Here is a 16,817-nt window from a genome sequence, read left to right as displayed (position 1 = left end):
GTAGAAATCGTCAATATGAAGATCTTAATACATTTGCTACTAGAGATTAACATATCAAAGGTTTCGTGCTATTTTGTTTGACTTGACAAAGCCTATTGCAACATGATGATATTGAATCATATAAGAAGTCCATCAATAGAAATGTATCAAATATTAATCACCGACAGAGATTTTATAGGTAATGATTAATAAAGAATATCATTTCTAATCGAGACAACAATCGGGTTATTGCTAATTGAGAAATGAAAACATCCCATATGGATTGACTCAGCCACCGATTTGCTAACCCTCTCAGCACTATGTCAACAAAAAGATTAAAATCTAGTTGTCAATGGAAAAATAAACATGAAAATCAAATTGATCAGTGACTAATGTTTGAAGAACAATATAAAATGAAACAAGCCTGTAGCAATGATGACATCTTCCAATGATGAAATAATGAAATGGAGTTTAGTGAACATCTTCATATGACCTTAATGATGTGTTCTAGACACAATCTTTGAGGTGTCAGATTCACATGAAACTCTGAGCATCAATCCTGCCCAGGTGAGAGATACTCTTAGGAAATACAATGCTTACTACCTACAATTTGTCAAGGGTACTTGGGATCCTACAAACTATCCTTGCGTCACCTAAGCCAGGATTCAAAAGGATTATAAAATGCATCTCTAGTTGGTTATGTAACTAACACTTTCTCAAATGCTACACATACATGATGGATTCAAGTCTTCAAAAGCAACAAATCCAAAGAATGATGTGGACCTCTTAGCTAGTTATAGTTACATGATTGACAAAGGAGTGAAGATTAAGAAATTTCCATCTGTACTAAGCGCAAGTACCTACAAATGTCAATAGCAATGACAACATTTTTAAGGGAAACAAAGTGATACTGAATATGGAAACTCAAGGGAACTCTCACGATGCTAAAGAGCCAAACAGAAAATGAAAGAATAACTTTGGAATTTTAGCTGGACATGAGAGATTATGTAATTTTTATGGTCATCATCATAAAGCACGTAGTACCTTTCAAATTGTTGGACAAGGGACACCCATTAAAGCATAATAGAATGTGTGAAATTCTTGATGAAATGACTATAGGCACTTTCAACCAATGAAATTCCCAAATGTTAAATGTGCTAGAAAATATGGTGCAAAATGTGAATGTATGGACAAGGTGCATTAACTATTCTTATAGAGAACATTGAAGAAAAGAGATGTTTATCATGTATAGCAAGATAGTTGCATTTTGAAAAACAACATGGTATTCATGGTTGAAACTTGACACCATGCAATCAAGGAATGCTTTCCTGACAGAGGAAGAAGATAAGAGATATGCTTCAATTGATATTTAAGTATCTCGGTAATACAAATTCAGTAGGAGAGGACCATTATTGTGTCCTCCCTTAGTGCAAATAGACTAAAAATCTGAGATCTATTCAACAGAAAGAAGTTCTCTATTTTTATTCAATGATATAAGAACGGAAATTTTACATTGTGGGGGGAATAATAACCAACGTTCAATTCCAATTATTTGACAAATGCTTATATGGAGACAATTTTTGAAGGATGTGCAAATAAGTATTCATTAGCTTTGATCTTCATTTATCTACTCATTGCAGTTTCTCTCTTATCTCGTAATTCTATACATACTATAAAAATTATTTGCCTTGATCTTTTCCTTTATGTTTGAGGATGTTCTTGTAGAAAAGAAGAATGGTACATTAGACATATTGTACAGACTCAATCTTATGAAGTAGCTCCAAAGAAGTTGTGATCTAGAATTCATTAGTCTTCTGATGATCAAGCTCAATAAAGTGAGGCTCTTGAAGAAAATATCAGTGATAATCGAGATTATGAGTATCCTTCTATATTAAGAGGAAGTCTGACACTTTTTCAAAGGCCACGTTGGAGCTCAGAAGATTGATAATCGGAGGGAGTCTATAAATACATGTGTGTTATTGCATGATTTTGATGGGCCTACCCCTATGTACATTATGAGGAAGTAATGACTTATCACCAGAAAGTCGGGAAGATCGATATCAAATTCAAAGGGAGTTCATAGGCATCCTTAGGTGAAGAGATCTCTAAGGGAGTAACTAGAGGACTTGACTTCCCAAGATTGTTGTTCAAAGGGAGAAATTTGAAGTGTGATCTCTTCTTTATAAGGGAAAAGTTTAAAGTGAAATTCCTTGTTGTTGTCGGTAGAAATTGTGTATCAGCCGACGGGTCCCTTCGAGAAGGAAATTGTGTATCAGCCGACGGGTCCCTTCGGAAAGGAAATTGTGTATCAGCCGACGAGTCCCTTCGGAAAGGTTCTTGTTATGTAGCCGACGGGTCCCTTCAGAAAGGTTTTTGTTATGGAGCGACATGTTGTATGTGGCCGATGGACTCCTTTGGGAAGGTTCCTCGGAAAGTATTTATAACCCCTTCGAGAAGCATTGTAATCATCATATCGGAACCTAATGTAATATCTTGGCATATGCGAATAATAAGAAGAGTTCTGCTGTTTGAGTTTGTGTTCATTATCTGTGTGCAATTCTTAATTAACCTATGCGGTAAACACTTGTAATGCATTCTTATCTGTGAGAGAAAATTGAGGTGAAAGTCATTGTACCACCCTCTAACTTGGTTCATGGTGGTTACTATTTCGCATATGATATGTAATGAAAGGTGACGATCTTTCATTGACATATATAAACAGAAGGTAACCATTGTAAGGTGACGATCTTATAAATGGTAGACCTCTTATCATGACAAACTTCATTAAGTTGTTGTCCCAGAGTGTTGGAAGTCATGACAACGAACGTATCATGATCAAACTTCATTAAGTTGTTGTCCCGGAGTGCCAAAGATCTTGATACTTGTCATGATAGAGACCATGACATTGTGATTTCTTGTTAAGTTGTCTCGGAGTGCCAGAAATCAGATAACTCGTATCCTTTTAGGATATAATATATTCTTTTGGTAGGCATCAAGGATTTGATGCCAGTGCACATACCAAAAGAATATATGTATAATGAATATCATATGATTGATATTTCTTGTTGAATCATACTTCGAATTATATTGAAAGATAACATCTAAGTTGATGGATTTATGTTGATATCCTTAAATATGTCATTCCAAGAATATCATACTAAGATGATATCTCTTCATATACTTGAGAACATAATGTCTTCTACAAATCCTCCCTGTCTAAGAGGGAGTGTTAAGGTTGTAGCTTCAGTCGGATTGATTCGATCTGAGATACACTATTGTTATTGGTAAATCATCATTTCCTATATATACTTATCCATGTTAAATAATATATATTATTGTATACAATATATATATATTGTTATACATATTATTATTTTTGTTAATATATTATTATTAATTAAATAATGATTGAACCATAAAGACATGTCTCCTCTCATATTTATATGAGTTTCAAATTTGCATTTGGAACATACCTAGAACGATGGCAATGTTATTACATTTGCAAAAGCGATCCACTTACTCAATACCAATCATGGCAATGCGTCGCTTTGTAGACAATTATGAGCCATCCCTTGGGGATATTTCTGAGATTAGAATGGTAAGTTCTAAATTCTCTTACAATTGTTTATTTGAGAGATATCTAGATTCAAATATTTTAATTGAAATAATCACTAATTGGAATTATTATTCATATCTCATATCCGAGGTCATATAGAGGAGGGAGAATGATCCCCTAAACACCTTTTACAAAAAGGTGGAAGCAATTGTTCATCATCGATGGAACAGGATGACCACACCTTTGCACCTCCTCGCATGTGCTCTATCCCCGAGGTACTATAGTGCTTGTAAAATGCTTGTGCTTATGTTAGCCAATGTTTGTGCTATTGATATTTGATAATGTTCAATTGTATTACGTTATCCCCAGGTACTATAGCGCAGATATACTTCGCCTTCCAGGTAGAGTGCCACCATTTAGAGATGCAGAGATTGCAAATGGGTATAAGAGGGCACTAGCTAAAATATTCCAAGATCCAGAAATTGGGGCAATTGTGAAGAATGGATTTGCTACTTTCATCTCAAGAAATGATTTCCACCCTCTTGTTATAGCAGACCAAAGTAGGATGGATTATATTAAATAGTGGTACGTTCATAGGCAAGACTTCACGTACCTCCAACCTCTTGCCATAAAGATCCTATCCCAAGTAAGTTTCTAAAATTTAACACCTAAAGTTAATTTCTCAAGCTTAAAGTTAACACTCTCAATTCCTTGAATGTATCTTGATTGTTCTATTTCTTGTCCCGCATTTTGTCACCACAAATTGCAAGTAACAGTACGAAACTTTTTCAATGTAGTTTCGCATTTCTCTGAGTTCAATTTGTTATTTAATTGGTTTGAATTGATCAACCAATCAACTCCAATTAATATAATGAATCCTTTTACTGAAGGCTTTCACTAAGTCTTGGTTTGTATTGATCAACCAATCAACTCCAATTAATATAATGAATCTTTTTACTGAAGGCTTTCACTAAATCTTTCTAATTTTTCTATTTGTCAAGCCTATCTTGATTTTGTAGGCCTACAAAGTCATTTTTCTCATTTTTTAGTGTGTTTGTTGATTCTTAGTCCTTTGGTTTTGCTCAAGCCATTGCTTTCAGTTTTCCCTTCGATTTGATCTATCTTAAGGCTTAATCAAAGTTAGCAATCAAAAGATATGACCAATTTAGTGCCCAAAAAGTGGATCTTTTTGATGCAACTACACGAATTAAAAAAATTATGTTATATTTTTAATTTGACATTCACTTTTTGAAAAATATAACTTAAATTCACTTTATGTTATGTTTTTAAGTTGCTTAATCTTTTAAATTTTCACTTTAAGTAACTATAGTGCACTTTATGCTATATTTTTAAGTTGAGTTTTCTTTTTGATTTTTCACTGAAGTGACTATATTAACTATATAGTTCAATTTAATTTTTTATTTTAACATCAAATGCTCTAGCAAATATTACTTTCAAAATGATATTTGCACATTGTATTTTTAATGTGATAATGTAAATATAATTTATGTCCCACTTAAGCAATATTTTATCAAAATTAAATTGACATATGCTTAAATTGATCATTTAAGTTAAATGCAGCATGTAAATGAGGAAAATATGCAATTGCACCTAAAAGGTGTGTTTTTTATGCAAATGCATGTAAACTCAACTTAAATATCTAGTGACATCAAAAAGTTGAGCTACATATGTTATATGCATATGCACCAAAAGGTGTGTTTTTGCCTTGGGTTGTATATGCAAGTAACTAAAACATGCATATGGACCAAAAAGGTGAGTTTTTGCCTAGGGAGAGCCCATTGCATGTTTTTAAAACATGCAATGGCTTCTAAAAGGTGTGTTTGGGTCTATTGCGCATACTTAAAATATGTAATGGCACCAAAAAGGAGCGTTTTTCTTAAAAAACATGCATATGCATTTTGGGAACCCGTTTTTGAAGATTCAAGAGCAAAAAACTTAATGTTTTCCTCCTCCAAGGACATGATTTTCATAAAAAATGCTTAGATCTGCCCATATAATGGCTTGAAATCCATCACAAGAAGGGCGTTTTTCAGTTTTAATGCATATATATGCATTTGAAGGTCATGATTTTGCATATTCAAGACAAAAATGCCTCAAATACATGTGTTTTTTTAAACACATTTTTGTTAAAAATGCCCAGATTTGGGGCAGTTTTGATCACTTTTTGGCTCAAATATAAGTCGTTTTGAGGTTTTGATACATATATATGCTATTGAAGAACTTATTTTTGCCTTTAGATGTCAAAAAAACTTCATTTTATGCCTTTTATGAATCACGTTTTTGTTAAAAACGCCCAAAAAATTGGGGTTTTTATCCACTTTTTTGCGTTTTGAAGCCACATTTTTGCATTTGGATCCATGTATTAGAATTTGGGGAAGTCGTTTTTGCATTCACAAGTCAAAAACCATCAATTAACATGCTTTTTTTTTGCCACGTTTTTGCAAAAACGACTGAGATTTTTGCATGAAAAAGTCACTTTTTTTATTAAAAACACTCAATAATGGCACTACCAGCCCATATGTTTGGATCAATGGGGGTTGTTTTTGAGTTTTAATGCATGCTATTGCCTTTGGAGACCATGTATTTGGCATTTTCATGTCAAATTCGACCTTTCATTGCTCATTAATATTTGTTGAATGCAAATATGGAAGAAGTCAAATTATTGTTTGAGAATCCAGATTTGGAGGAGAATTGGTCTTCAAAGTGTATGATTTTTGCTATTATTGCTCTTTGATCTCCAAGTAAGTGGACATTTTCAAACTTGCTTATCAATCCATGCTTATCTTGTTATTTCCATGCGTATTTAAGCTTGAAGTTGCACACTTGTCCATATATATGCCATGAAAAGTGCATTTTGCCTTTAAAAATGATGAAAACTTTCATTTTCACACTTCTAGAATTTCCCCAAATTCCAAATTCGAATTAGCACTTGAAAACAATTTGCTTGTTGACATGTTTGAGTTTAAAGACCAAATGCACGTGTTTCTTTTGTGCTTTTTTTTGTTGATTGTTTGCCTTCTTTCTCATTTTTCTTCATTTGGAAGAAGTTGCAAGTTCTTTCCCAAGAACTTGGTTGTGTTTCATTTCACTCCAGTTTCCATTTCATGCAAGAGCATCATTTCATTCCATTTCCATCTTTCCATATCACAACACTTCGCATCTCATTCTTCACATGCAATTACATATATTTCCATTCATCATCCGCACCTACATGTAATCTCATTTTCCATTTTCATTTCCACTCATATCACTTTTCGCATCCAATCGCACATCATGATTACATGAAAAGTCTTTTACATGTAATTGCATCTCTAAAACTCGTTTTTGACTAGAAATCACTTTTTAAAAGTCAAAAATGTCATGTGCATGTTTTCCCATGTACCTTGACTTCACCTTTCCACAACGAGGTCTATAAAGTTCAAGTCACATTGCATTTCCATCTTTCCATATGCACTTACTCTCCATGAGCAAAATACATGTCATTTCACTTTCTATGTCATTACGCATTTCAACTCATCCGTCATTCGCACTTACATGTAAGCTCATTCAACATCCACATTCGCATGTCATCTCACTTTTCATTCCTCATTGCATGTTGCATATACATGTAATCCGTTTTCCATGTAATGACATCTTGAAAGACCAATTCACTTTTAAAAAAGTCAAGAGTTTTCATTCACATGCATTCCCATGCGTTCCACCTTCATGGTTTTTCTCTCCACCTACCGTTTTCCAAACTCTACATATGCTTTCCGGTTCATTTACAGCCATCACATGTGTTTCATAAGTATCTAATCCATACTTTGAATACCCACTCCTCGTGGATTCGTCATTGTAACTCAAATCTCAAAGCTTTCATAGATTCAATCCCATTGAAACTTTCATGTTGCAGCAATTCAAGATATGTCAGAATTTCTATAAGGAATGAAGACATCCAGTAAAGAAGGCGTGCTCCAAAAAAGTGGTAATTCATTTGGGCTCCATTTTCCCAATGGTTGTCAAAGAACCCGAGTTCGTGTGGGAATGCTTCAAGCACTTTGTTTCGGAAAAAAAAAGTTAAAGGTGTTGATGGAAAGTTTTTCCAAGTTTACATCAAGTCAGTGTCAAGAAGGTTCTCAAAGTGTTAGAGATTTCAGAATGTGCCTACAAAGGAGAATTTACGAGAACTTGAGCGAGAAAAGCTTGATCACATCAAGTTTTCAAATGACAATGGACAATTCATCAAAGAGAGTAAGAGGTTATCAAAAGACATAACACCATGATTATCAAGCTGAATGTAGTGGTACAAGATACAAGAACTTCCGATCTTGTTATCATCCGGGATTGCATTGCCAAGCACAAGGTCCTTGAGAACAATCCTTAGGATTGTTTCAATTCTCTTTCGTCTTTCTTCTTCTTCCTTCATGTTTGTAGTTCAAGAAGATGCATTGCATGAAAGGATGTAATTACATGTAACGCGAGTTGCATATGCAGTTGCATGTAACCCAATAATTTCTCTTTAATTAGACTCGGTCAAAGTTGGCTGAGTTGTTCTCACTTTTTCCTCCATCTTTTTCTCAACTCCTGTGCCTATATAAAGGAGTGCCCTCTCATTGTAAAAATCATCTTTTGTTGTATGCGAAAAAGCTTTGCCAATTTGTGCAAGCATAATTTTGATTGTGTAGTACAAAATTGGGAGAAAAGTGAATAAAAGAAGCAATTGGATTCGAAGCTTTGACTGGAAACAATTGTGATAGAGCAAATTAGAAGCTTTGACTATAATTTGTGTCTATTGTCTTTGATTCATGTTATTATCGTGTGTTCAATAATAGAGCATAGTGAGTTAAGAAGCAATTGGAGCCGAAGCTTTGACTAAGAACGGTTGTGATAATACATAAACTAGAAGCTTTGATTGTAGCTTGTGTTACCATCTCAAATTCACAAAAAATAGTTAGAATTTCCCTACTTCTAGAAGTCTTTCTACCCTAATGGTAGAGGTTTTTCTTATAGAATAGAGATCATCTACTTTTAGAAATCTTTGCACCCCAATGGTAGTGATTTTTCTTATAAATTAGACAAACAAGACTTAGAGCCAAACAGGTACACTTTCAATCAGCCTTTGAGTTGGTGTTGGTTTATCGGTATCACTGTTTCCAACTACTAGATAGAAGTGTAGTTAGAAATTTCATCTTACACATTACTCGTTTCACGAGTAAGTGAATTCTTTCCTGAAAGTTAAGAGGAAAGAATATTGGTAACACCCCTTACAAAATCTCTCAACTTTTTGCTTACCTTGAGTTGATCCAAGGAACAGTGAGAAAGGGGGAGTCTTCCCCTTAATGTAGGAGAGACTTGGTCTCATACGCTGTGGCTGGTCTACCTATTTTGTGACTAGATTTTACCCAAAACTGTCAGTTGCAAAATATCCACCCAACCGTATTGAGATTCTTTTAATTTCTCTTTAGTTTGCTAGCTCTTTTGTAGTTGAACGGAATTGGAATACTTACTCCTTTATCCACTTAGTCAAACGCAATCGATTGGCTGCAAAAAAAATAGAAGACCTTGTGTTCATTCACACCAATTTGCGCTTGTTGTTACGGAAGGATCCTAAGTACAAGAAGGGGAACAAAAAGCTTAGGGATGTAGCACCCTAGACTCCTTATTTAGATATGACCATCCGGGATCTTGCTAGATCGACTTTAGTTGATGTGGATGATGAGGATGATGAGGAGGAGGGTTATGAGTTCACAATCCCCTCTACTACTAGTGGAGCTGGTTTGGGTTCCTCGGGTGATGTAGATATGGCACCTGCAGCTCATCAATACCCCTCTGATGTGGATTTTCTTGAAAATCCATTTGATGATTGAAATCAAAAACTTTAGTCTTGACTCTTGACTCTTTTATGAGTCAATCATGTTACATACTTTAAGTTTAATGATCTATATTTTGAATGTTACAAACTTTCACTTTTATTAATTCAATGTGAATGTGTTGATTTTCTTTATAATCATGAAAATAGATCAATTATCGAGTATACTAAATTCATAGATGCATACTAGAATTATTGATTTTCTAAGGATCATTGCAAATGTAGTTGTATTGCCATCTTGGTATATACTTTCCAAAGACAACGATCTTATATTTATAATAGAGAAAGGGTCAAGAGTCATGTCCATTCATTAACATAATGATAATTATCATTGTATTAAATTCTCTAATATAATAACAATATATAATTTCTCACATAATATATATATATATATATATATATATATATATATATATATATATATATATATATATATATATATATATATATATATATATCTCACATGAACTCATATCTCAAATATAACAAATATATAAATTATATATCATATATAATTAAATATATTCATAGGCTTATCCGACTGAAGCTACCAAACATCAACACTCCCTCTTTGCTAGGGAGGATAAACACAAGACATATATTACACCATTGGTAATATTAGATATGGAAAGTTTAAAGATATCTTTAATCACAAGTTATTAATTATTTTGATATCACAAGTATTGGCCTTCCATAATATCAACGATATTCACCAAGTACTCAAAAGGTTTGATATCACATCTGATATCAAGAGTATTGGCCTCCCAGAATATCAACATCTGATATTCACCAAGTACTCAAATAAGGTTTGATATCACATTTGATATCAAGAGTATTGGCCTCCCAGAATATCAAGGATATTCACCAAGTACTCAAATAAGGTTTGATATCACATTTGATATCAAGAGTATTGGCCTCCCAGAATATCAAAGATATTCACCAATTACTTTTTGAGTAATGGCCTCCCAGAATGTTGAGATGCAAGACATTCGCCATTTACTCAAATTTAGATCTCATGATACAAGTTATTGTAAGATTGTCACCTTACAACAACTTCTCCAAATACAAGTGATGGTCATTTGGAAGTCATCACTTCCTCATGATGTACACAGGGGTAGGCCCATTAAAATCACATAGTCATGAGGCATATTCATGAATCATTATCGTCTTGCCAGATTTTATTGATCATGGAGAATCCATCAAATATGATTTACTCCCTCTTAATCAATATGATCAAGATTATCTAAGGTTGCCTAAAATATCAACCTCTCTCTGAGTCTCAATCTCCCTCTTTTTCCTGAAATAACATTCTCGAAGGAAAAGATCAAAGCACATAGATCTTATGTATAGAAATACAAATAAGAATGTCAACATTAATTAGAAAATTAATAATTTTACTCATTCCCATTACTAACATCTCTCTTTACTTTCAATAATAAAGTTAAGATAACACAATACTTAATTTCTAATATATATGACTTTCCCATAGACAACATATTTTCAGAAATTTAATATGTATAATTATATTAAAATTTCATTTATACGTATAAACACTAATACCTTATATTAATGTGATGAAACTTGCCATGACTCATCCACTTACCTTTAAGGGATTGATGTCCTACGTAGGCACTGGCACTCTACAATAAACCACTTGCCCTCTTATATGCCAAAACTGTTGTGGGACAATCTTCACTCAGTGGTCATCACGCTAGTATATTGTTTAATTCTAATTCTATGTACAGAAAAGCAAATCTTGAAGTTAGCAGAAAGGGAACTGCATCAACTTGTTTGGATTTGCCTATCTCTAATTCCTCCTCGAATAAAATCTCAATGGATAGTGTCTAAAGTGCTCGTCTCGCAATGCTGGTATGTCAAGTAATGTTATCCTCTATTCATTTTCTTGAATTTATTGGAGAATGTTTTCTTACAATTCTTCTACACTACTCCGCCTTGCCATTGAGAGAGGGAGTGAGCTTCATTGTAATCAAACTCGTGAGATGGAGTAGTTATAACTCCTACGTCCCTCCTTTACAATTGTGATGTCGATGCTAGTTTCTAGTGCTCCGAGTGTACATTTGTGTGCACTCTCCTTATAAAAGCAGTGCCCCACGTTCTCCGACACAATCGTCTCCACGTCATGCCCCGCTCTTCTCATCGCCTCGCAATATTCCATCTCCGTATCCCGAATCAGATCTCTTTTCGCAATTCCCAGCAGCAACACCAGAAATCTTATCTCCTCCAAAGGCGACGCGACTGGGAACCCATCGGATTCATTATCAAGTGATCTTTTTTTGCTCTATGGCTTTTGTTCAGCTACATGGTTTGTAACCAGCATTAGCTATCGACACGGGTGGAACAGTCACGAGTGACCTTTCCAACGTGCATAAAAGTTTCATCCAAATGCATTTAAATGTCCTCTGTCAGTGCTAGAGTGACTCCCAGTCGATTCAAAATAAGTGATAGTGATCGTTGTCCCAACCGAAGGAATAAATGCAGTTGCAGATTTTGTCCTTGATTTTCTCTCAGTGCAATGAAATTAGACACTCTATGTATAGTATCCTTTACATTGGGAAAGTTTGAAGTTCGATATTCATTTTTTTCAAAGACTCCTTACAATCTTCTCACATTTGCAGTTTGGCTCTGATACCATGTTGATTTTCTGAGGATCGTTGCAAATGTAGTTGTATTGCCATCTCGGTATATACTTTCCAAAGACAACGATCTTATATTTATAATAGAGAAAGGGTCAAGAGTCATGTCCATTCATTAACATATTATCATTGTATTAAATTCTCTAATATAATAACAATATATAATTTCTCACATTATATATATATATCAGAACTCATATCTCAAATATAACAAATATATAAATTATATATCATATATAATTAAACATATTCATAGGCTTATCCGACTGAAGCTACCAAACATCAACAAGAATCATAGAATCATACTATGAAATGATTTAGTTTTAGAATTATGTACATTTCTCTTATTTTTTAGTGTATATATATATATATATATACACGAATCCTCCACAAATCATAATTGAGAAACAAAAATCCTGAATCCACTGATCCGATTCAAGTACCCGAATCAGATTCTTTTCACGAATCGGCAACTAAGCATTTTGTCAAACACTCGTCAAACAAGCTTTGTCACCACTTCGATTAATGTCTAACCTTGAGGGGTTCGCAAATAGAAAAAAAAATTATTGAACCAATATATGTACATTGAGATGCAATGTAATAATAACAGTACCCCAACTGTTCAACTACAAAACTATGCCCAAATAGCACAAATACCAAACTGTTCTCTTACACTGTCAGATTAGCTTTTTAGCAAACATATAGAATTCTGATTTTCACTGGGTAAGACAAACATCTCAATACCACATGGAATTCTTTCAACAAAAATCTGAATTTACAATATCTGAATTTTTATATTCGACCTCCACCAAACAGCAGTAATAATTTCAATTACAGAGAATAACCTGGCAGTGAGATCGCTCCAGGAACAAATTTGTAGCAGACCTAAAGTTGAATGCCCACAATAGCCAAGCAGCCTCAACCTGGTCGGAGAAATTGCAGCTTGAAATCAAATCAGTCATGTCCACTGGTCTGAATGCCCAAACTGTTGCAATCACAGCAGCCCAACCTAGTAATCCTTACTCATGCTGGCACAAGAGAAATTGGCGTCCAATACAATAGGAAACGGCAAAAATGGAGGGCAACCAAATCGATCAGTAAAGAATCAGAACTCCCCTGCCAATACAATCTGAAATCTTGGGTGTGCAAGCTGGGAATCAACGCCCAGGAATGCAAAAATAAATTGCTACCAAAAACTCCAGAATTACTGCTCTAGTCTTCACCAGTACAAACATTTCAGTGCCCAGTCAAACTAACTTTGAACCAGCTTCCAACAGTAGATATCTAGCGCCAAAAATTTGGCTTCCTGATTGTACAGTAAAAGAGCCTTTGGACGCGAATTGCAGGTCAATTATCGCTCACAATTCTCCCAACCAAAACACTTTCCCCCAGCAACAGTAACCACAGAAAGGGAAAACATATCATTCAGTCCAGAAATCAGTTCAATTTCCACTATACCTCAGCAGTGGAAGAATACACAATTCAGACTCAAAACCCTTATACTTTAGGAAGGACGTTGAATACATAAATCAGACAACTTAGAAACTCTTCACCAAGACAAATAAAAAGGAAATAGACAATTGGAAGCTTCATTTGCTTCATGAAGCCACCTTTTATAATCCACTTGACTTCACCAACACACCATTAATTAGAAGCTTCCATTAGATTCTTTTAATAAATAACTTCTCTAGCACATGGTTTCATGAAGACACTTTTACTTCAGAGGCTTCAACATTTAAGTATAACAACTCCTTGCACTTTTATATGTAATACTTGACTTGGGCTTATAATTAATTAAATAAATGGTCCCTTCCAATGATGGCTCAACCCTCAAGTTAAATTATAACTTTATAATAATCCATTTAATGATTTAATAATAATTTGACTACAAAAATAATAATAACTCTCCAAATACTTATCCTTTAACTATGTTGTCTAAAACAAGAGTCACACCTACTATTTCCCCATGCGACCAAATACACTTTCATAAAATAGAAAGGGTCTCTCTCAATCATCCCCCTACTTGCCATAAACAGCAAGTGCATGAAACTAAGCCCAAATGAAGTCCAATATGAGTCAAACAAAGACCAAACTGGAACATACTAAATTGTGAAGAAGACAAGACCCTCCCATAGCCAAGCCTCTGCCTTAGAACCACATAGTGGCTTTAGTATTTGCTTTAGTTTTTATATAAATCTAATTTTAATTTAATACATTTATTATAGTATGTTAATAAAAAAATTATAAATATAATTTTTGATATATATGTTCTATTGTATCCACAATAAATAGTCTACGAGTATCACAATAAAAGGCTAATCCCTCAAACTCTGATGCTTGCAAAAATGGGGACATTACACGGAGGAGATTGCTTTTTCGTCTTTAGTTTGTAAGGGCAAAACCCCTTGCAAGCAACATTCTCCATATTGTTGAGAGATACAATATGGAGAATAATTTAGAGAGTTTATTTAGAGGTCATATTTGGGCTTATTGGAGTTTTACATTTTCAAATTCACAAAGTTAATTGGATATCAGATTTGCAGAGGACAATTTTGGACAAGATTGAGGAGGGTTAAACTTCTATTTAGCTGGTTAATCTTCTTCTTTGCTGACAATATCATTCCAAGCAAGCTGTATAACTTGTTGAGGTTCACAGTGAGAATTATAGGCAGCCATAACGAGCTGATATATGCATTCACTAGAGGTTTTAGCTTCCGTTTGACACTTCTAGACCTAGCCATACCATTCGGAACATTTTGGTTAAGAATCAGCGGTTTCTAGAACTTTCACTTACTGGTTCTTATTGCTGTAGTCACTAATTTTCATCACCAATAAATGGGTATTGTCATATTTGCATTTATAATCAAATTTATCCATCTGGGTATGTTCAGTCTGTCTTTGTATTGTTACTTTCAGTTTCAGACTGATTTTGACAAGCGAATATTGCATGCATTTCTTTTAAATTTGTTGTCATGGTATTGTATCTGTTGCAATATAAATCAGCTCTTTCTATTCCTTCTATTAAACATTCTTAAGCTCAAAAGCAAAGCAAAAATATGAAAGGAATATAAGGGTGCATATTACAGAAAGCTTTGAAATGGGGGATTCGGTGTTCTTGGATTGCCACCTTATAAGATATATCATTGAAGCAACAATCAAAGAATAGTAAGCTGTTGCCAAAATAGTCTGGCCCATACCAGATCATACAAAAGATATGTGGTGTTGCCGCCAATAAGCAAGATATGGCCAGATATTTATGTTTCTTGTTTGAAAAAAGTAATAGGGAATACCATCCCTTCATAGACAATATTACAAGAGCTTGATGAAGAAGGAAGAATCATATTGTAACCAGAGTTAAATTCTCCAAACACATATAAAGAAGCTGAAGACTAGAACACTCAATTAATATATCATCCAATGGAAGAATCTACTAGTTAAGATGCCACATAAGAAGTTGAAGAGTTCATTCAGAAGAATCTACACTTGGTTAGCATTAAAAACAATGCTTCTCTGAAGAGAGGGGGGATGTTGGGCCCTTAATTCTAGAGTACACATATTGATATGAGTAGTCAGCTTATAGCTAGTTTAACTATTATCAAATCATATTATAATTATTACATTGTTATTTAGTTAGTTAGCTCAGTAGCATGAGTAGGGTATGTATAGGAGGTAGTGAGTCTTCTTTTAGCATCATATTGTGAAGTGTGTTGTCATTGAAGTTATTTGGAAGTTTGCCCCTCAAAGTGTCTTATAACTTCCGGCTACTGTGAAGCATTTGCAGCATAGTTCATATTATATTCCTCATTTGTTAAAGTTATTTCATTACAAAAAGCCTAGGCATTAATTTAGAAGCATCAAGGACATAAACTATAAGGAGCCTCCGTCAATCAAGGTAAATTTGAGACCAAAAGGAGACCCTCCCAGATCATGATTAAGAATGCCTGGGATCCATGATGAAAGTTGCAGCATCCCAAATATTTGTGGATTACAATTTAAAGGGTGTACCACCTACAATGTGTTTATAGAATCCCTTTGGTACCGAAAGCACAATCAGTGCAAAGAAATTATACAAAATGAGCTGACTTATGCTAGATTGATAAAATACTGTGTGTAGGTATGATCTTTAAATAGAAACAAACAAATGGCTGTCGTCAATATTAACCAGCCTGAAGAAAAGGTTTGGGAGAAGTATGAATAATGCTCGCTTTACAAGTCTAGAAGCAATCACTGTCAAGGACACTTTCTCCATTCAATTTACAAACTCTATCCTAAAATATATGGTCGGGCACGAGATTTACCCATTTATGGAAAGCTTTCTGGATATAACCAGACTAGCATTGTCAATTCAGCATTGCAAGAACTCTATTTTAAATCCAAAGATCATATTTGCATTTAAGACACTAAAATCTCAGCCCAGGAGAGCCATTTATTATTAAACCCGTTTAAGATGGACAATTGTAATTACCAAACTTTACCACATTCTGGATATCCATAAAGGGTTGTGGTTAAGTCACTTATGGAGACTTCTTATCAAAATGACCTAATAACCAGGAAAATGGCAAATACATAAGGTGAATTAACAGTTAAAATTATTAAATTGGGACGACGACTAATTCATTTAACATCTTATTTTCTCTTTTCCTGGATAATCTTTCACATCATTGATCTCCACTAAAATTATATGTTTAAAACACTATTTTCTGCAATCGTATCAATTCTATAAAAATGACCTAATAACCAGGAAAATGGCAAATACATA

General features: G+C 34.2%; 1 protein-coding gene across 3 annotated transcripts in view; it reads right to left on the bottom strand.

The window, feature by feature from the left end:
* LOC149548220 (uncharacterized) overlaps positions 1-16,817 on the bottom strand; it is a 162,077-nt gene that overhangs the window by 143,737 nt on the left and 1,523 nt on the right. The gene's annotated exons all lie outside the window — the stretch shown is intronic.

The sequence above is a fragment of the Cupressus sempervirens genome, chromosome 7 (assembly GCF_028749045.1).
Source record: "Cupressus sempervirens isolate cs-2001-9-10 chromosome 7, ASM2874904v1, whole genome shotgun sequence".
In the NCBI taxonomy this organism is placed as follows: Eukaryota; Viridiplantae; Streptophyta; class Pinopsida; order Cupressales; family Cupressaceae; genus Cupressus; species Cupressus sempervirens.
This window is presented reverse-complemented; position numbering and strand designations above follow the sequence as displayed.